Source organism: Mustela nivalis (genome assembly GCF_964662115.1).
Source record: "Mustela nivalis genome assembly, chromosome: 3".
Taxonomy (NCBI): Eukaryota; Metazoa; Chordata; class Mammalia; order Carnivora; family Mustelidae; genus Mustela; species Mustela nivalis.
The window spans coordinates 112,306,188-112,327,341 of record NC_139022.1 but is presented as its reverse complement, the minus strand read 5'-3'; the positions used below and the strand labels follow the sequence as shown (position 1 = coordinate 112,327,341).

The 21,154-nt window shown below is 39.1% G+C and overlaps 1 pseudogene across 1 annotated transcript; it reads right to left on the bottom strand.

Annotated features, from left to right (window-relative positions):
- Positions 1–16,588: 16,588 nt before the first annotated feature.
- Positions 16,589–17,623, bottom strand: LOC309861713 (large ribosomal subunit protein uL3 pseudogene; annotated as a pseudogene). Its single transcript has one exon. The product of its transcript is annotated as a large ribosomal subunit protein uL3 pseudogene (transcript).
- Between the last annotated feature and the right edge of the window lie 3,531 nt (positions 17,624–21,154).

Sequence of the window (21,154 nt, the reverse complement as noted above, 5' to 3'; positions counted from 1 at the left end):
AGAGAGGGCGATACAGGGGCAGAAGGGCACAGAAGAGACTCTCAAGCAGATTCCTCCCTGAGTGCTTATCCTGACCCAGAGTTCAATCTCACCACCCTGAGACCATGACCAGAGCTAAAATCAAGAGTCAGACATTTAACCAACCAAGCCACCCAGGTGCCCCATGCACTTCAAATTAAATAAAAATCATCAGTCAGTATGATTTGTTTTCACTGTGACACTCAAAACTCCTTTCCCTGTACATTAATCACCTAGCAATTCTGAGAAGCCAACATTATATGGACAAAATACTGCTCATTAACCAGCCCTTCACAGAGAGAGAGTGCATGTGAACTATTTCCTGAAAAATATAAGCATTATCAGAATTTGCAGGTGGTCTGTTACAGTAAGACTCAGTTTGGAAAATCCTTAAGGATACAACTTGAAAACTCTCCATTATACAGATAGGGTCACAGAGTCTCAGTGATGGGAAGTAATTTGTCTGAACTGGTAAAAGACATTAACAGCAGAGCTTGGATTAGATTCTCTTTCCTAGGCCATCATTTTCCCTTGTACCATGCTGCCACTAACATTTAGCAGCGATACCATATGTGCATTTCAGTTAGTTCAATGTGAATTAGGTAGTAAATTTCATCCAGAAAAAAAAAAAAAGAGAGAGAGAGTGAGAAAAGTCTTAGAATCATTATTTAGGCAGGTCATAAAGATTCAAAATACCAAAGCATTGGAAAATTCCATGTCTTCCAACATTTTATCTTGAATCATTTCAAACCCAGAGACAGCTTGGATAAATAGTACAAAAAACACCTACAACCCCTTCATTTGGATTGCTTACTAAGAACAAAACATTTTCTTATATAGCCAAACCACATTAATGAAATCAAACGCTGATACAGTAATATCTATTAACAACATACAGCTTACATTGAAATTAGTCTAGGATAGTTCCCCTGCTGTTGTTTCTTTTCATGACTTTGACTATTATAAAGAGATTAGATTAGTGGTATGGGGTTTTTTTTTTTAAGCTTTTGGTAATTTAGATTTGTTTATTTCCTTATGATTAGATTCAGGTTAAATTTTTTTTGACAACAACACAACATGCAGAATGTTATGTCCTTTACTGTGCATTTGCTTTTTAAAGGTCACTTCTCTAGTTTATAAGCAATCTGTGCAGCCGATCTTTTGCAACTTTGTGAGTACCTGTTCTTGAACAAATTTCCATTCAGTGGTTTGAGTATTTATTAATGATGCTTCCCTGAATCAATTATTACCATATTGGTAGTTGCAAAATGGTGATTTTATAATTTATCATTTCTTATACATTTATTAGTTTATACTCTTCTGTCAAGAAGAACTTCTGTTCTTACTAAGGATTCATAATTTTTTTTAATTCAATGTGTCATAACCTATTTGTGTGTGTGTGTGTGTGTGTGTGTGTGTGATGGCCAAGTGAGAACTCTTACAGTAGAGTTACTGTGTCCTTTGGCATCTGTACATCAATTTTTTTGATGTACAGATGCCAAACTTCCTTAGTTTCTGGCACAACACATTTTTCCAGAATTGCTTTGAATATTTCCTACTTCATATCTGGCCATTAGCTCTAAGGAGTTCCTGATTCCTTGTAGTGAGGAACTGTATTTAGAAATCAATATATACATATATTTGCCCATCTTTCTTAAACAAGAGGTAGAATAAAATTTCTGATCTTCTCATATACTTTGCTTAAAAATATATTCTACCAGTTGCTTCATATCTGTTCTTAAAAGGTCTTTCTTCACCAGTCAGAATGGCTTAAAATTAACAAGTCAGCAAATGACAGATGCTGGCAAGGATGCGGAGAAAGGGAAACCCTCCTACACTGTTGGTGGGAATGCAAGCTGGTGCAACCACTCTAGAAAACAGCATGGAGTTGCCTCAAAAAGTTGAAAATAGACCTACCCTATGACCCAGCAATTGCACTACTGGGTATTTACCCTAAAGATACAAACATAGTGATCTGAAGGGGTACGTGCACCCGAATGTTTATAGCAGCAATGTCCACAATAGCCAAACTATGGTGAGAGCCTAGATGTCCATCAACAAATGAATGGAAAAAGAAGAGGTGCTATATATATATACAATGGAATACTATGCAGCCATCAAAAGAAATGAAATCTTGCCATTTGCGACAACGTGGATGGAACTAGAGGGTATTATGCTTAGCGAAATAAGTCAGTTGGAGAAAGACAACTATCATATGATCTCCCTGATATGAGGAAGTGGAGATGCAACGTGGGGGTTATGGGGGATAGGAAAAGAATAAATGAAACAAGATGGGATTCAGAGGGAGACAAACCATAAGAGACTCTTAATCTCACAAAACAAACTGAGGGTTGCCGAGGGGGAGGGGAGGAGGGAGAGGTTGCTGGGGTTATGGACATTGGGGAGGGTATGTGCTATTGTGAGTGCTGTGAAGTGTGTAAACCTGGTGATTCACAGACTTATACCCCTGGGGCTAATAATACATTATATGTTTACAAATATAAAGGTTCAAATATTACTCAAAAAAATAAAAAAGGTCTTTCTTCTTCTTTTGCACAACTGAATGGTACTTCACAAACTATGTTTCTCTTATGTTTGGGTTTTTAGGTTGTTTCCAATATTTTTCTATAGTAAATAACGCTAAATAAAAATGTACATATATATTTTTAATATTATTGGAAATGCATATTTGTGGTAGAGTCAGTAAACTATTTGGGTTAAAAGATAAATACATACATAGTTTCTCAGATATTTCCAAGTATAGCAATTGCGCAATTTTGCATTTCTCTAGCAACCTCCCTGCCTTGAGGTTTCTTCATGTTCTAACCAACAAAATGTATAGTCAAGCTTTTGAATTTTTGCAAATTTGATAAGAGAGAAGTAGTCTCAGTTTTGTTTAAATGTGTATTTCTGTTATGGGTGGGGTTCAACATTTTTTCATATATCTAAGATCTATGTTTATTGATAATTAACTGTGATTGTTTCTCGGCCTTTTGGCTGAGATCAAGTGTATTGATAATTAACCGTTAGTCTCCTTTCCTATCAAGTTTGTACCTTTCTTTCTGTATTTTTCACAGATCTATCCCGTGTATTAAAGATCTTAGTCCTTTGTAGGCAGCGTATTTTAAAATATTTTTCTCTTTTGACAATTGTCTTTTAACTTTCCTTTTAATTTTTTTCATGCAATGTATTGTTTTAAAGTTACATTCATAAGTCTTTTGAAACTGCATCTCAGTTGCTCACACCCACATTATAAAATTGAGATCATAAAGTATTTTCTTCCAAAACTTTTTTGTTTTCAATTTTTTACTCTTAGATTTCTGATCCATTTGAAGTTTATTCTGGTAGTTAGTTGAAATATGCATCTAATTTTCTCTTTTTCCAAATCACTGAACAATATTCCCCCACATAATTTATTAAAAAATCCATTTTTTCCTCCAGTAATTTAGAATAACATATTTATCATATGTTAAACTTCTATATGTTTTTGGATCCATTTCTAGACTTTCCACCAGTGTGTTCCTCTATGGAGATTTAAGTATTTTGAATATGTTTGAACTCATGTACTTAGTCCTAGCGTTTGCCTACCTATTCCCACATTTATTTTAACACATGAAATTACAATAAAACTTTCTAGCTCGGGGAGGGTGGTGTTTTTATTCAGAGAATATTAAATTCATATAAAAATTTGGAAAGAATTACAATGTTTACAATGCTGAATCTTTCTATCCAAGAACAGGGATGTATTTTTTGTATCTTTCAGATCTTTTTCCCAGTTTGCATCATGTAAGTGTTGCATATTTCTTAAGTTTATTCCTAAAGACTTTTTGTTGATATTATAAATGGGATGTTCCTTTCTATTATAACTTCTGATTATTGATATATAAGTGAAGGCTTTTAATTTTTTATCATAATCTTAAATACTTCTAACTTAGTGGAATTTATTGAGTAAAATTGTTGATTCTTTGAGTTCTTCTGTTATGGATAGCTTACTTCATTCCCCACCCTTTTCCTCTAATTGTTTTTTCCTTATTTAATTGCACTGATTAGTGTAAGGTTTTTCCGGGGAGATAAACACAACACCAGGCAAAGTGGGTGTAAGGCAAGGTTTATTAAAGGTTCTCTCCGGTGAAGTTTCAGGGCCCAGGTGAAGGGGAGCCGAGAAAGTTGCACCGGGAGGAGGTGGGCACCCTTGGGCGAGGTTCCGCAACTCTGGAAAGCAGAGTGGGGGAAGTCGCCCCCAAGGCAGGGAGGAGGGGGCTTTTAAGGGGTCTTGGGGAAAGCTCAGGGGTCTTTTGGCAAGTTTCCCTTATTTGGATATCCCTCCTGCTCATTGGGATCCCATTGGTCCACAGGAGCCCGGGGCGGGGGTCTCAGGTTCCTGCTTGTTCCTTTGTTCTCCTGTCTGAGCTCAGGTCTTGTGGCGGGAACTTTCGCCATCTTTGGTAGCCCTTCCTGCCAGCCCAACAATTAGCACCCCCAAATACATGTAAAATAAAGGTGCTGATAGTGGCTATGCTTACTTTGTTCCTTACTTTATTAAGAATGACTCCCCTGGGGCGCCTGGGTAGCTCAGTGGGTTGGGGCCTCTGCCTTCCGCTCGGGTCGTGGTCCTGGGGTCCTGGGGTCCTGGGATCGAGCCCCACGTCGGGCTCTCTGCTCGGCGGGGAGCCTGCTTCCTCCTCTCTCTCTGTCTGCCTCTCTGCCTACTTGTGATCTCTGTCTGTCAAATAAATAAATAAAATATTAAAAAAAAAAAAAGAATGACTCTCCTGTTTCCTCATTAAATAATGTACTGGCATTACATCTGACGTCCAGTTCTGTCTCTGTCTCTATCTCTATCTCTGACTTTGTGTCCACCTTCATCTCTGTCTTCAGTTTCACCTCTTTCTTTTTTTGAAAAATATTTGTTTATTTTAGAGGGACAGAGAGCAGATGGAGGGGCAGAGGAAGAGGGAGTCTGGAGAGGATTCTCAAGTTGACTCCACGGGACCCTGAGATCATGACCTGAGTTGAAATCAAGAGTTGGACGCTTAATCAACTGAACCACCCAGGGGCTCCTACCTCTTTCTTTACCTCTGTCTTTATCCCTATCTCTGCCCCTATCAATATTATCATCTTCTTCCTTAGAAATGAATAGCATCCAAAGTAGGATTATAAATCATGCTTAACCCGAATTATAGAAGCCATGCAATGCTAAACTTATTAATAACTAAAACAATGTAGACAATAGCAAAATAGAGGTTCTTTTTCTTTTTCTTTTTCTTTTTTTTGAAGTGTCCTGAGACCATCAATACACTTCCACAAATGTCCTTTCTCCCCTTCACAAGGATACCTTTTGGTCCTATTGTATGGGTCTTCTATGTTCTTACCTATTGTTTGTCCACTTGATCTGTTTTGGACTGAGATTGGTATGACAATATTTTCCCTTTGTGGTGGATTTCTCTCTATTTCCCCTTTCCTTCCTTATAATTTTTGCTTTGTGAAAGTGACTGATGTTTCTGGTACATAGATTTTCATAAATACTGTATCTTCTTTGTGAATTGTGGCTTTTAGTATCTGAAAAGAAAATTCAGAGAGCTTTACTTCATGTTAATATTTTATTGAGCAAGAAATAAACTGGGAATAGGTAGACTTCAAATCTGAAAGAGATGTAAAGCTCAGGAGTATGTCATTGCAGGATATCTTATAACGTGAAAATAGGTGAGTTGTTTTTACAGGGATTGGTCATATAAGGGGTATTTCCAGACAGTGGGACATTGGTTAAAAGTGATTTTTTTATATCATTTTAGGAAGAAGTCTTCAGTTTTATTTGTGATTATCAGAAGTATTTACAAGAAATCACCCCCACGTTAAATTTTCCTGAAATAAACTAGATTAAGTTTTGCATATATGGCTAATCTAGTTTTGTCTGTTTGTGAGATTGTCAAGCCTGGTTTCCATTTTATTTTAGCAAGTCATATAAGCTGTGGTTTTTTTGTTTTGTTTTGTTTTGTTTTGTTTACATTCAATGCGTTTGTGTATGAATTCTAGTCTGCTTGATATTGATGAGGGAGCAGGAGGCTGGCTGAGGACAAAGCAAAAGCTGGAGCCTTGCACCTCCCCCCCCTTCATCCGCTCCCCTCCATATGTGTAGCATCCCTCAGGCAGCCCTGACTGCCATGAACAATAAGCAAATAGTTAACTTGCAGAGCTCACAATCCTGCTAGACAGGAGTCTCCCTTGGCTTACAAATGTTCTAAATCTCACTAACAAAGACGATTGATAGCAGGATTGTGACACCCCACCAAAAAGTCTCCCAACTATCTTAATGTTAATGGCTGGTCTAAAGACAACACTGATCCAGCAGCAAGGGCAAGGCCTCCGGCAGGCCTGGAACATCCTGGCACCTTGTAGGCCCTCTTAGCATATGAAAACTCCACTGAAACCTCCCTTCCCCTCACCTTCCCCCAACAGCAGGGTACAGGTACCTGCCATCCCTCACAACCTGGGGCAGCAGCTCTTCCTGCCCACGGGTCCTGTCCCCGTGCTTTAATAAACCACCATTTTGCACCAATGACGTCTTAAGAATTCTTTCTTTAGTCGTCGGCTCCGAACCTCCTCACCCCACCGAACCTGACTTAGGTTCTGGGACTTCATCAATATCAGGAAATAACTCCTATTTTCTTATTGTCTTACTGTATTGTTATTGTCTATCGTGCCTTTGCCCATCCCTTTATTTTTAGGTTTTCTGAATTACTTTATCTGAGATAGTATCTCCTACATACAACATTGGATTTTGCTTTGCAAAATTCCATGTTTTATTAAATAGACATCTAGCCATTGTTATTTTGTCTTAAGGCAATGGGGTGTGAGACTTTGCAGGAGTCAAAGGATTATCAATTGTGTACAGTAGGAAGAGCACTTTATTTTACCACATTGCATTGTTTCTATCCCTAGATAGATGTTATATGGTTGGTTTTAATTATATCACTTTAAGGGCAGAGCACAGTTTTTAGTTTGCATCTTGAAGGAAAATAAGTACCAAAAGAATGTAAAAAAGGATTTGGAACACATTGTTCTAACTTTTATAAGAATATAATAAGGGGTTTAGAATAAGAGTGAATCTCAAAGGCTATAAAGTACATAAAATTTGAGAGATCAAGTCTGCCTTCCATATTCCCTCTTTACTCTCAGCAAATATTTGGGCAATCATTTTAACTCTCTAAGCCTCAACCCTCTTACAGAGAAACTGGGATAAAATTAGCCCTGCTACTGATGAGGGAGCATGAGGCTAGCTGAAGACAAAGCAAAAGCTGGCATCTTGCACCCCCTCTCCATCCGCTCCCCCTCAGTCATATGTGTAGCATCCCTCAGGCAGCCCTGACTGCCATGAACAATAAGCAAATAGTTAGATTGCAGGGATCACAATCCTGCAAGACAGGAGTCTCCCTTGGCTTGCAAATGTCCTAAATCTCACTAACAAAGACGATTGATAGCAGGATTGTGACACCCCACCAAAAAGTCTCCCAACTATCTTAATGTTAATGGCTGGTCTAAAGACAACATTAATCAATCCGCAAGGGCAAGGCATCTGGTAGGCCTCCTAGATCCTGGCACCTTGTAGGCCCTCTTTAGCATATGAAAGCTCTATTGAAACCTCCCTTCCCCTCACCTTTCCCCAACCGCAGGATACATAACCTGCCATCCCTCACAGCCCTGGGCAGCAGCTCTTCCTGCCCACGGGTCCTGTCCCCGTGCTTTAATAAACCACCATTTTGCACCAAAGATGTCTCAAGAATTCTTTCTTGGTCATCGGCTCCAGACCTCAGCCCATCGAACCTCACCTAGGTTCTAGAACTTCATCACTACCATCTCTTCAGAATTCTCATAGCCATCAAAGTGTCCATTTCCATAATTCATCCTTTATAAGGTGCCATTCTCCAGCACAACATTGGTCATGCTGCTGATCTTATGAATCTCCTATAATGGCTTTCCTTATCTTTATGTGTTTAAATAATTAAAATATTCTTATCTATTAATAAATCCATACACGTTATACTTGGCAATATTCTGCTCTGTACCTCTTGAGCTCTAGTCCTCTGTCAGTAACCACTCAAATTTTGTTTGAAGTTTTCATGTGTGCGCATTTGCCTTCCTTCCTCTAAGTACCATAAACATTTACTATTTTTTGGTTGATCAATTTGAAATGGTACATATTGCTTCTCCACAATTAAAAATGTGGATTAATTCCAGTTGAACATCATCTTTTCTTTTCTTCCCAATACTTGAGAGATAATTTTTTATTCTTCCTACTTGTAACTTTAAATCACATGCTTATACATTCAACTCTAGGCACAACCAAACTTATTCTTTGTTCCCTGTCATTCCTTCTCACCACTATTTCCTTAACTACATCCTCAACTTCTATCAGCTCCACCTCATAGATATGGTTATGGCTGAGACACTTCACAGGCTCCTCTGTTTCCATAATTGCTTGTCTATAGAAAAGTCATAGAGGGGCGCCTGGGTGGCTCAGATGGTTAAGCATCTGCCTTCAGCTCGGGTCATGATTCCGGGGTCCTCGGATCAAGTCCCACATCAGGCTCCCTGCTCAGTGGGGAGCCTGCTTCTTCCTCTGCACCTCTCTCTCTGTGTCCCTCATGAATAAACAAATAAAATCTTTAAAACAAAACAAAACAAAAGTCATAGAGAAAAATTAATTTTAAAAGATGAACTCAAGTGAACAGTATATTATTGTCTCATTTTTACATTGGCATTAAACTCCAGTTACATTTTCTTTTCTGGATTCTGATATCATTATCCTTATGCTCCTCAAAGGAGCATGTACCTAGCATCAAAGTTAAAAAGACTGTTTTCATATAAAAATTCATCTTTGTAGCTTGATTCAATTTTGGACCATTAGTTTCTTGCATGTCTGTTTCTTTGTTGAGAGAAGTAATCTTCCAGTTTCTTTTCTGAGTTGCTGTTTGACTAAATTTTACTCTTTTTGGAGATATTCTTTGAGCAGCTTCACCTTCTCCTCTAACTTGACCCCATTTAAGGCTGATATTCAACTAATATATACCAATACAGCTTCATTCATTTTTAAGACTAAAATATTTGTATATCAGAAAGAAGACATTTTAAATAATATCTGAATAAGTGATAAAATCAATTAGAACATAAGTTTGCATATAAATGCCTTATTTTGAGTAGTGTCATAGGTTGCTGTGATGACCATTGATGATGGACCTTCCTTCTGTCATAACATCTGAGAAGCTACCTGCCAGTTAGGCCAGCAAGGCAATATACCATTCTTTATAGAGTTAGACTAGTCAGTTCTCTTTCCTACTCTAAAGAATTCATACTTTGCATGTTTGCACCATAACTGTTACACAAAATTGTTAGTGAATTGCTTTGATATTTGTAAAATCAAGAATTAATAGCGAAATATTGATTAATAAATAACACTGATTTCTTGCCTCCTGGATTAGTTTCCATTTCATTTTGATGAGGGAACAGAACTCTGGCTGAAGAGAAAGCAGAAGCTGACGCCAAGCAACCTCCCCTGCCCCCCCCAACTCCTGGGTGGGATGAGTATGACATTCTTTGGAGGCTCCCAACCATTTTAATGTTAATGTCTTGCTGAAGGGGAAAAACAACCTTAATTTAACAAAGGCAAGGCTCTGGTATCCTGTGGGTCTTCTTGAGCATATGAAAGTTCTTTTGTAACCTCCCTTTTTCCTTACCTCCCCCAACCCAGTAGTATATAATCAGCCACCCCTCATAACCTCAGCGGCTGCTGTTTCTGCTCACGGGTCCTGCCCCATGCTTTAATTAGCCACCATTTTGCCCCAAAGATGTCTCAAGAATCCTGTTTTGGTCATCAGCTCCAAATCTCACCCCACCGAATCTCTCACTTATATTTTAAACTTCACCTATTTCAATGTCTCATTATCCTCTTGTTTTTACAGACTAAATCTCAAGTCTATTTTTCATTTTAAAAAGAAGTGCAGATGACAAAATTCGAGTCCTTGCAATTCTGAAAATCAATTTATTGAGTGCTCAAACTTAATTGGTAGTTGGGTTGGCATAGAATCATTGATCGAGTACCGTCTTTTCTCACACTCCGAAGGTATTACTTAATTTTTTAGAGTCCGTTGTTGCCAGTCTTCTTAATAGATATCACTGTGTACCTACTATATTTTAGGTGCTGATGCTAATCTGATACTAATTGCTTTGTTAATGATAACACTCAGTGGGCCCTTTCAAGGCAAATATTTTTACTCTGAGATACTTTCTTATACAGAAATTTAACAATTTCTTTCCCTCTATTTTCTCACTTGTTTCTTTTAGTATTCCTAATTGTTGAAAGATGAAATAGTGCTCTGTTTCTCATGATGCTATATTTCCTAATATTTTGCTTTTTTCCAGTTTTTTCCTTCCCATGCAGAGGAATATCTTCCATGTTATCTTCCCTGTTTTTTCATTTTGGGTATCATTACTTCTAATGGATAAAAATTGTTCATATTTTCAATGTTCCCTTTCTTCTGCATACTTACTTGTTTCCTGAATTTGAAATCAGGCAAAAAGTTAGGAATATTGGAAACATCCTGCGAAAATGTTTCAGGAATGCTTTTCTTATGCAAATTGCCTGCTTTTGTCTACCTTTTCATCTAGCTATTTCATTTACCTTCCTCTTCCTTTTTAGTTTTTATTTTATTCCCCATCTAAGAGCTTTAGTTTCCTTTCCCTTCTCTGTGGAATTTCCTTACCTATTTTTTGTTTCTTTCTTGTTTCTGCTTGGAGGAATAATATGAAATCTGGAATAATGGTTACTGTAAAACGATCTTATCTTTTGCTTTTTGTTTTCTAGAGTAACTTGCTAATATCTTAATCGCCTCTTCCTTTCCCTCCTGCCTCTTTAAATTTGAGTGTGAATGAAATTTTGTGTGGACTTTTAGGCTTCCAGTGTTTCGATGTTGTTTTGCAAAACACTTAGCAAAACTTTTTTAGAAAGTGACCAAGATAAGGATGATTACATTTATAATATACAGTATTTAGGTAAACTCTGGAAACTTGGAAGCACTAAAAATAAATATTGCTGATTTTATATTAATTATAGATCAAGAAAGGCATTTTCTACAGAAATCGCATTTAATTTCAGAAGTTTGAGAACTTTTTAAATTTAAATTCAATTAGCCAATGTATAGTACGTCATTAGTTTCAGAGGTAGAGTTCAGAGAGTATCAGTCTTATATAACACCTAGTGCTCATCAAATCACATGCCCTCCCTAAGGACCATCATCCAAGTTACCCTTTGATGAGGGAGCACAAGTCTGGCTGAAGACCAAGCTTTTGCTTTGCTTTTTTTTTTGCTGGCGCCTTGCACACCCCTCGCCATCCGCTCCCCCTCAGTAATATGTGTAGCATTCCTCAGGCAGCCCTGACTGCCATGAACAATAAGCAAATAGTTAACTTGCAGAGATCACAATCCTGCAAGACAGGAATCTCCCAATTATCTTAATGTTAGTGGCTTGCTAAAAGACAACCTTGGTCTTCCCACACCTTGTAGACCCTCTTTAGCATATGAAAACTCCACTGAATAAACCTAACCAAAGAGGCACAGAATCTATACTCAGAAAACTATAAAGTACTCATGAAAGAAATTGAGGAAGACACAAAGAATGGAAAAATGTTCCATGCTCCTGGATTGGAAGAATAAATATTGTGAAAATGTCTATGATACCTAAAGCAATCTACACATTTAATGCAATTCCTATCAAAGTACCATCCATCTTTTTCAAAGAAATGGGACAAATAATTCTAAAATTTATATGGAACCAGAAAAGATCTCAAATAGCCAAAGGGATATTGAAAAAGAAAGCCAAAGTTGGTGGCATCACAATTCCAGACTTCAAGCTCTATTACAAAGCTGTCATCATCAAGACAGCATGGTACTGGCACAAAAACAGACACATAGATCAATGGAACAGAATAGAGAGCCCAGAAATAGACCCTCAACTCTGTGGTCAACAAATTTTCGACAAAGCAGGAAAGAATGTCCAATGGAAAAAAGACAGGCTCTTCAATAAATGGTGTTGGGAAAATTGGACAGCCACATGCAGAAAAATGAAACTGGACCATTTCCTTACACCACTCACAAAAATAGACTCAAAATGGATGAAGGACCTCAATGTGAGAAAGGAATCCATCAAAATCCTTGAGGAGAACACAGGCAGCAACCTCTTCAACCTCAGCTGCAGCAACATCTTCCTAGGAACATCGCCAAAGGCAAGGGAAGCAAGGGCAAAAATGAACTATTGGGATTTCATCAAGATCAAAATCTTCTGCACAGCAAAGGAAAGAGTTAACAAAACCAAAAGACAACTGACAGAATGGGAGAATATATTTGCAAACGACATATCAGATAAAGGACTAGTGTCCAGGGACGCCTGGGTGGCTCAGTTGGTTAAGCGGCTGCCTTCGGCTCAGGTCATGATCCCAGCGTCCTGGGATCGAGTCCCACATCGGGCTCCTTGCTTGGCGGGGAGCCTGCTTCTCCCTCTGCCTCTGCCTGCCACTCTGTCTGCCTGTGCTTTCTCTCGCTTCTCTCTCTATGACAAATAAATAAATAAAATCTTTTAAAAAAAAATAAAAAAAAAAATTAAAAAGGACTAGTGTCCAGAATCTATAAAGAACTTAACAAACTCAATACCCAAAGAACAAATAATCCAATCAAGAAATGGGCAGAAGATATGAACAGACATTTCTGCAAAGAAGACATCCAGATGGCCAACAGACACATGAAAAAGTGCTCCATATCACTCCGCATCAGGGAAATATAAATCAAAACCACAATGAGATATCACCTCACACCAGTCAGAATGGCTAAAATCAACAAGTCAGGAAATGATAGATGCTGGTGAGGATGCGGAGAAAAGGGAACCCTCCTACACTGTTGGTGGGAATGCAAGCTGGTGCAACCATTCTGGAAAACAGCATGGAGGTTCCTCAAAATGTTGAAAATAGAACTGCCCTATGACCCAGCAATTGCACTACTGGGTATTTACCCTAAAGATACAAACGTAGTGATCCAAAGGGGCACGTGCACCTGAATATTTATAGCAGCAATGTCCACAATAGCCAAACTATGGAAAGAACCTAGGTGTCCATCAACAGATGAATGGATCAAGAAGAGGTGGTGTATATACACAATGGAATACTATGCAGCCATCATCAAAAGAAATGAAATCTTGCCATTTGCGACAACATGGATGGAACTAGAGCGTATCATGCGTAGCAAAATAAGTCAAGCGGAGAAAGACAACTATCATATGATCTCCCTGATATGAGGAAGTGGTGATGCAACATGGGGGCTTAAGTGAGTAGGAGAAGAATCAATGAAACAACTTGGGATTGGGAGGGAGACAAATCATAAGTGACTCTTAATCTCACAAAACAAACTGAGGGTTGCTGGGGGGAGGGGGGTTAGGAGAAGGGGGGTGGGGTTATGGACATTGGGGAGGGTATGTGCTTTGGTGAGTGCTGTGAAGTGTGTAAACCTGGCGATTCACAGACCTGTACCCCTGGAGATAAAAATATATGTTTATAAAAAATTAAAAATTAAAAAAAAAAAAAAAGAAAACTCCACTGAAACCTTCCTTCCCCTCACCTTCCCCCAACCGCAGGATACATAACCTGCCATCCCTCATAGCCCTGGTCAGCAGCTCTTCCTGCCCACGGGTCCTGTCCTCATGCTTTAATAAACCACCATTTTGCACCAAAGATGTCTCAAGAATTCTTTCTTGGTCATCAGCTCCAGACCTCAGCCCACCGAACCTCTCCTAGGTTCTAGAACTTCATCACCTTTCTTCCTCCCCACCTCCCCTCCCCCAACCCTCAGTTTGTTTACCAGAGTCAAGAGTCTTTCATGATTTGTCTACCTCTCTAATTTTTTCCCTTTCAGTTTTCTCTCCCTTCCCCTATAATCCTCTGTGCTATTTCTTATAATCCACATATGAGTGAAACCATATGACAACTGTCATTCTCTGATTGACTTATTTCACTTAGCATGATACCCTCCAGTTCTATCCACGTTGATGAGTTTGAAACATTTTTAACTCATAACATGATAGCTCTGACAAATCTGAAGGAAGATCTATGCTTTCTAGAAAGCAACCTTGCTAAATTGTATTTAATAATTCTACCTATAACCTTTTGATTATTCTGGAAAAGTCATAATTACTCATTAATATTTTCTCAATTAAGAGTAGTTTATCTTACCTAAAAGCTTTCTTTCTAGCTCTGTTTACATTAATCAGTATCACTATCTTATAATAAAGTATGGTCAGAGAATCACTTGGGGAAAATAATAACCTTTTCTAATATAAGTTAGCTAAAATTGCTGTAAGTCCAAGTTACATACCTCATGTATGTAAAATACAAAATGACAAATATTGTACCAGCCCTAGCTGAAGACTCAGTACAGTCCACATCTTATCATTAGTTATGTCTATTAAATTGTGGCATTCAAATACCCACCCTTTCTTTCATCTAAAGCCATTGTTCATTTGATGGTCCTACAGTAATAGGTGAAATAAGTGAACAACAACAAAAAAAATCTATTAGATAAGACACCAGCCTCCTGATTTGTCTGATTCACAGAGAATGTTAACAGAAAAATTCACAAGAAAGTAGTACATCAGTTGTGGCCTCAAGTGCCTCAGGAACCACCGTAACTTGCCAAAGGTCATCCTAAAGAACACACATTACAACGCCATCTGATAGCTCTTCATAGCCTGTTAAATAGAAGTGGTTACCTATTTCAACTGAGCCACAAATTCAATTCCCTGCAGTAATTTGAGATAAATTTCTTTAGTGCTCCCTTGTATTTTCCCCAGTCAATTTGTTATTTAGGACCAAGTGAACAGGAATAGTTTATATAGCTGAATGCCTAGACAAATTTAAAATGAGGCAATGTACATGATTATTCCTCTTACCCATTTGTGGTATTGTCTGGTCTACAAAAGATAATACTGTGCCACTTAGAACCATGAGTTCTGCCACCAGATGAAAACTGCTCTAATCAGCGCCAGCACCAAATAGTGGGCCAATCATCCAAAACTCAGAAGGGACAGAAACACTTTCAACCCCGAGATCTTTGAAATGTGGTTGAGACATTTGCTGAAGATATTGGCCCCACTGCATTATTTCAGAAGAAAGTTGTCTCTCTTAAGGACAAGGCAAGTTTGTGACACTGTGATCTTTTGCACAGCAACTGAAGAACTTACAGCTGGAACAGGGGAAAGGGGAGCAAGTAAAAAGATCCTGGAATAATCAGCATTTGTGTTTTGAAATTCAAAAACAAAATGTAATGTCTTTCTTCAGTGATAAAATGAGATATTAAACTGCTGCTGCTCCTTTTCCTGCTCATTATCTGGGTTCAAAATAATTGTGCTTTTCAGTCAGATCTGTGGTATGATGAACTTAGAATTAGATGATTCCTTCAGATCTATGGTCAGATCTGTGGTATGATGAACTTAAAATTCCCATGTCTGCAGAGTCAGACATCCTGGCTTGCGTTCTGCTGAGGAATGCTTATCCTATTTTTAAAAAGTTTGTATACTTAGAGATCTTACCCCAAGATTTTGCTGATCATGATTCATAGCTAAAACTTCAACCAATGGTTACCTAACATCCAATAATCATATGAAAACCTGGACATGTGGTCTGTTCAAACTGATGTTCTGGATACAACATCAGTCCGACACACTGACTGCATCAAGGGTTTCTGGCTCAATCACACTGACTAGGTTAGGTGCCCAAATAGGCCTGACCTGCTAGTTCATACCAAGCAACTTGTCTAAGGATACCCTTCATCCCCCTGACCAATTCAGCTCACAATTTTCATCTGCTTTCTTCTTGCAGTTATAAGAAAGTATGCTTTTCAATTATTCCAGGCTCTGAATACAAAAGCATCTAGGAGCAACAATAAAAACAATGTCCATTTTTCTTCCTTCCTTCCTTTTTTGCTTGCTTGCTTTCTTTCTTCTTTCTTTCTTTCTTTCTTTTTAATGAAGGCTGCTGCTTATAGGACTCTGGCAAGCAGTGATTGGCTTGAGACTAATTCAGAGTATTTATTGATCTTTTAAAAATCCATCTTGGATGGATCACACATCCAAAGCATCACAAAGTTGTCTCCTATTTGAAACTAAACAGTGCCAGGACACCTGAATGGCTCAGTTGGTTAAGCATTCGACTCTTGGTTTCAGCTCAGGTCATGATCTCAGGGTTGTGAGACTGAGCCCCAAGTCAGGCTCAACGCTGAGCACAACGTCTGCTTATGATTCTCTCTCTCCCTCTGCCCCTCCCCTGTTCATGCACCCCCAAATAGATAAATTCTCAAAATAAATAAATAAATTTAACAGTATGTAAAGTATAAGAATTATACATTTTGATAGAATCACCTTCTATAATTCGCAGTTAGTAATGGAAAAGTATATGAAACTATGTCAAAAATTTAATTACTGGGCTCAAATGTGATATATTAGAGGAATTTTGTTGCCACTTGTCCCCCCCCCCCCCGCACTGGAAAATAGTTTTTATTGAGATCCCACCAGCTACACAATCTGCTCCTGACATTAAGCTCCTTCTTCCTTTGCAATTCGGTCTTTCTTAAGTGGTCCCATGAACACTTTCTTCTCCTCCACCATCTGGAATCGGCCATGGCCAAACTTGGAGGTGGTGTCGATGAACTTAAGGTCGATCTTCTCCAGGGCCCGCCGTTTGGTCTGCACCAGCAAGGACTTGCGGAGCGTAAGCACTTGCTTCTTGGTTCCCACCACACAGCCCTTCAGCATGATGAAGTCATTGGTCACTTCACCATAGTGGACAAAACCACCCAGGGGGTTGATGCTCTTGTCAGACAGATCCTAGTCGGTGGAGGCATAGTTCTTAATCAGCTTGTCGTCCTTGATGAGGTAGCCCTGGCCAATCTTGTAGATCTTCTTGTTGATCTCCGTGCAGTGATGGTAGCCTTTCTGCCCAGCCTGAGCCACAGAGAAGGCCACGCAGGCAGGATGCCAAGCCCCAATACACGCAACCTTGTGCAGGCCCCAGTGGGTTTTGCGGGGTAGCTTCTTGGTGTGCCAGCGGCTGGTGACCCCTTTGTAGCCTTTGCCCTTGGTGACACCAATGACATCGATCATCTTGTCCTGCCCAAACACTTGGTTCACAGGCACCTGCTACTCCAGCCTCTCCCGGGCCCAGTCCAGCTTCTCAGCCACTGTGCCTCCGTTCACCTGGATCTCCATGAGGTGGGCCTTCTTCTGGCACAGAGGAAGCAGACGCATCTGGGTGTGGGCAATGACCCGGATCACCTGGCAGTACTTCTTCATGCTGTTGAAGTCCTTCTCGAGTTGCTTTTGGCCATCATCATCCTGCCACTTCTTACAGTACTTGGTGAAGGCCTTCTTCTTAGACTTATGCCAGTTCTTATAAAAGCGCCTTTTGCATTCATCACTGATGTGCATTCATCACTGATGTGCTCAGCAAAGATGGTCTTAAAGATACGGAGGCCTCGAGGGGTTTCCACGTAGCCCATGATGCCCACAACCACCATGGGTGGTGTCTCCACAATGGTCACAGCCTCCACAACTTCCTTCTTGTTCACCTTGGATCCTGGCCTGTCCACCTCCCGCACGATGTGAGTCATGCCGGCCTTGTAGCCCAGGAAGGCTGTGAGATGAACAGGCTTGGAAGAGTCATCCTTGGCGAAGCTCTTCACCTTCCCACAGTGCCGGCTGCTGCGTTTCCGAGGCAAGAACCCCAGGGACCCGTGCCTGGGAGCGGAGAATTTCCTGTGAGACATTTCGCCGCTGAATCCTGCCAGTAGAGGCCACTTGTTTTTATAATGACCTATATTAGTGTACTCATTTGACTAATGACTGTAATGGTCACTAGCTTGGTATAGTTTCTATTTAGTACAGGTGCTCAGGTAAATCCACTTGAGTGATAATTCCTCTGTGGTTCCTGTAGCATCTCTTCATTTCTTTTTTGTAGAAGGAAATACGGGATACTAGGCATACCTCTGTCAGCCTCACAGTGGAACACTGACTGCTTTGCATGTAGCATGTTTGATGCTACATTTAACATGTTTGATAAATTTCAGCTATGACAGTTATACTTTTACGATCCTATAAAATGGAAGGCCATTTTAGGAGGAAAGACAATTTGCTCTGAGAGAAAACAGACAAAATGCTTTTGTAAGGTCTCTTTTTTCTTTTTTCTGTTTCTGAGTGGGAATGAAAAAAGAAGGCTCCTGAACAGGTATTGTTTATATGATGCCACCACCATTAGTCTGCTGGTTCTCAGACTCAGCTGTGAGCAGGCATATATTCTTTGAATATAAGAACATGTATCACCTAGTTGAGTACTGCTTTTCACAAAATACAGAGATAAAACGACTTGTCTCCAATCTGATTTCCTAGGCAAAAGCATAAACACATGCCATAAATATTCAGAATTGACCTTCACGAAAAACCTCTATGAATTAATGCCTCTTATAGATGCTCTAAATTTAAAGATCAGGTGATTTATGGTAACACAAAAATACTAAACTCTAGTTAAACATTAGAAAGTCATTTATCAATTCTACTATACTTAATTTTCTTTCCCATCATGTTCTTATTCCAGCTTCTTTTCTACAATAGGATTTCTAGGGCATCAACTTTTTTTTTTTTTTTTCAAGATTTTATTTATTTGTCAGAGAGCGAGCGAGAGCAAGCACAGGCAGACAGAGTGGAAGGCAGAGTCAGACGGAGAAGCAGGCTCCCTGCGTAGCAAGGAGCCTGATGTGGGACTCGATCCCAGGACGCTGGGATCATGACCTGAGCCGAAGGCAGCTGTTTAACCAACTGAGCCACCCAGGCGTCCCTAGGGCATCAACTTTTATTTCCACACATAGCAAGATTGCCTCTCATAGGGAATGAGACTTAAGCACGTCAAAAGTATTTTCTATAAAGTTTTTGTGACAAACACTGTAATAGAAATTCTGTTACTATAATAAGGATAACAAACACTTTCAAGTTGACAACTCTGATATATTAATAGGTAAATGAATTGTGATTTGGAATGCATTGACTTAAATCAGCTATAGATTTGACTTCTGCCTGCTGTGTCACAGCACGTTATTTTCAAATAGTGTAAATGACTAAGAACAACTAAAAGCTTAAAAGGATTTAATATCATGCAGTGTCAGGGAAAAAAGAGAACATGCTTAATGGCACATTAATTAATGCTGAATTAAAATTGAATTCTATGAGTTACAAATGCATCAGGGAATTGGTTTTAATCTTTGCAACCACAATGGGTAACATAAATTAATGACAGAGCAGAGAATGCTGTCAACTGTGTTATTCCATCTTACAGGAAAGCAACTGCTTACAAAAAAATTTCTCTACAGGCAAAGTGGAACTCATAATTGACAGCAAAAGATAGAAAGGAGGACAGTGTCATAAGCTTTATGAAAGCATTCCAGAACTCTAAATTAGAAAAATCTTTCCTTCCACACTTTGACCGCAAAGAGCCTACTGAATCCTGATTTTTGTGTCTGAAGTTCACTAACAGAAGGGTGCTAAGAAAAAAAAAAAAAAAAAAGATGGAAATATAGACAGTAGTCCCTTTCTCCAGCAGAGAATACACACATGCACACATAGGCAAACTGAAAACTTCTTGGAGGTATACCTTTAATAGCTTTCTTTGCGTGCCATTGTGAGAAATTCTGACTTTCAGGACCCACTCTAAGGTCAAGCCCTCCCCAAGGACCAGATTCATCTCGCTGATTCCTGGAAGTCGTGACTTCTTTCATATGATCCCATCAGCTCTTTAAAGCCTAGTAGAAGCTGGCAAGGCATCTCTCCTGCCTGTGCTCAGGTTGCTGGATATAATTTGTTATCTTGTTCTCTCTTCTCCACTTCCTTTGTATTTTCTTCTGAGAAGCTTCCTTGCCCCTGACCTGCCACAGGCTCATCCCGTGCCCCCCCACCCCCATTCCTCATTTTCATACAACCTGTGGCTGTGACCAGGTTTCTGTCCCCCACTGTGTGGTTATGTCTGATGGGGGCTTCCTGTCCTCCTCCTCCGTCTCTAACTCTCTTGAACAGATTTTTTCAAGCTTAGGTTGACGTTAACCCTAATTACACAAGAGTATATCTGGAAATGAGAAGCAACTAATATGAAAATAAATGCTTGTGGGAAAGATGTGCAAATTCACTTGGAAATGTTAGGCAAATGTCAGTTTATTATTCTAAGTCGAAATGCAAATATAGCCCATCCTGATTTCACCTTCCCTTCCCATTACTAAAACTAAGTGAAATTATTGGGATGTTAATGGTTTTTCCGGCAGGTACTTCCCTCCTTCTGTGAAATAATCTAGGTCATTAAGTCTTTCAGTAACTGCCCATCACTTACACAGGTTTAAAGAAGGGGAAATATAGGCTTTTCTTCTACTAAACAAATTGCATGGAGATACATATATAATCGGGAGTATATGTATTCCAAGTGGTTCCCTAGTGAATTAGGACAGAGATAGGCATTTGAACTTTGAAATGGAAAGGAGCAAGCTTCACATTCAACCTCTGCTTTCACTGATTTGAATTTAGGGATTCATATGGTTAGCATCTTGTAAATATAAAACCAAAGTATGAGAAAAAGTCTTACAGAGAAGAAAATGTATATTCAATCTTAAAGAAATACTTGCCCCCAGTAAATTGGCTGTTCTCTAATCTGGAACAAATGTATATAGTTAAAGGAGCTTTCTCAATTTAAACTCACCACGTAAAACTTGGAAAATATCATAGAAACTGATTATTCCTGGAACATATCCCAGGATATTACTTACTAAAGACTTCCTAGGAAAATTCATTTTGATTTAGGCCTAAATCTTGGATCAGATACTTTTAAAGGCTATGAATATATGCATTATTTACCAGGGTAGGGCTTTTTAGAAGTTGTTCATACATAAAATGCCCCATCCTTAATACATAAACCTGAACTAAAACTAAACCTGCAGGGTATTCATGACAATTCATGCAAAGTAAGAATTATGCAGAAAAGTGCATCCTTGCATACTAAAAATGGAAAACACTGTCCC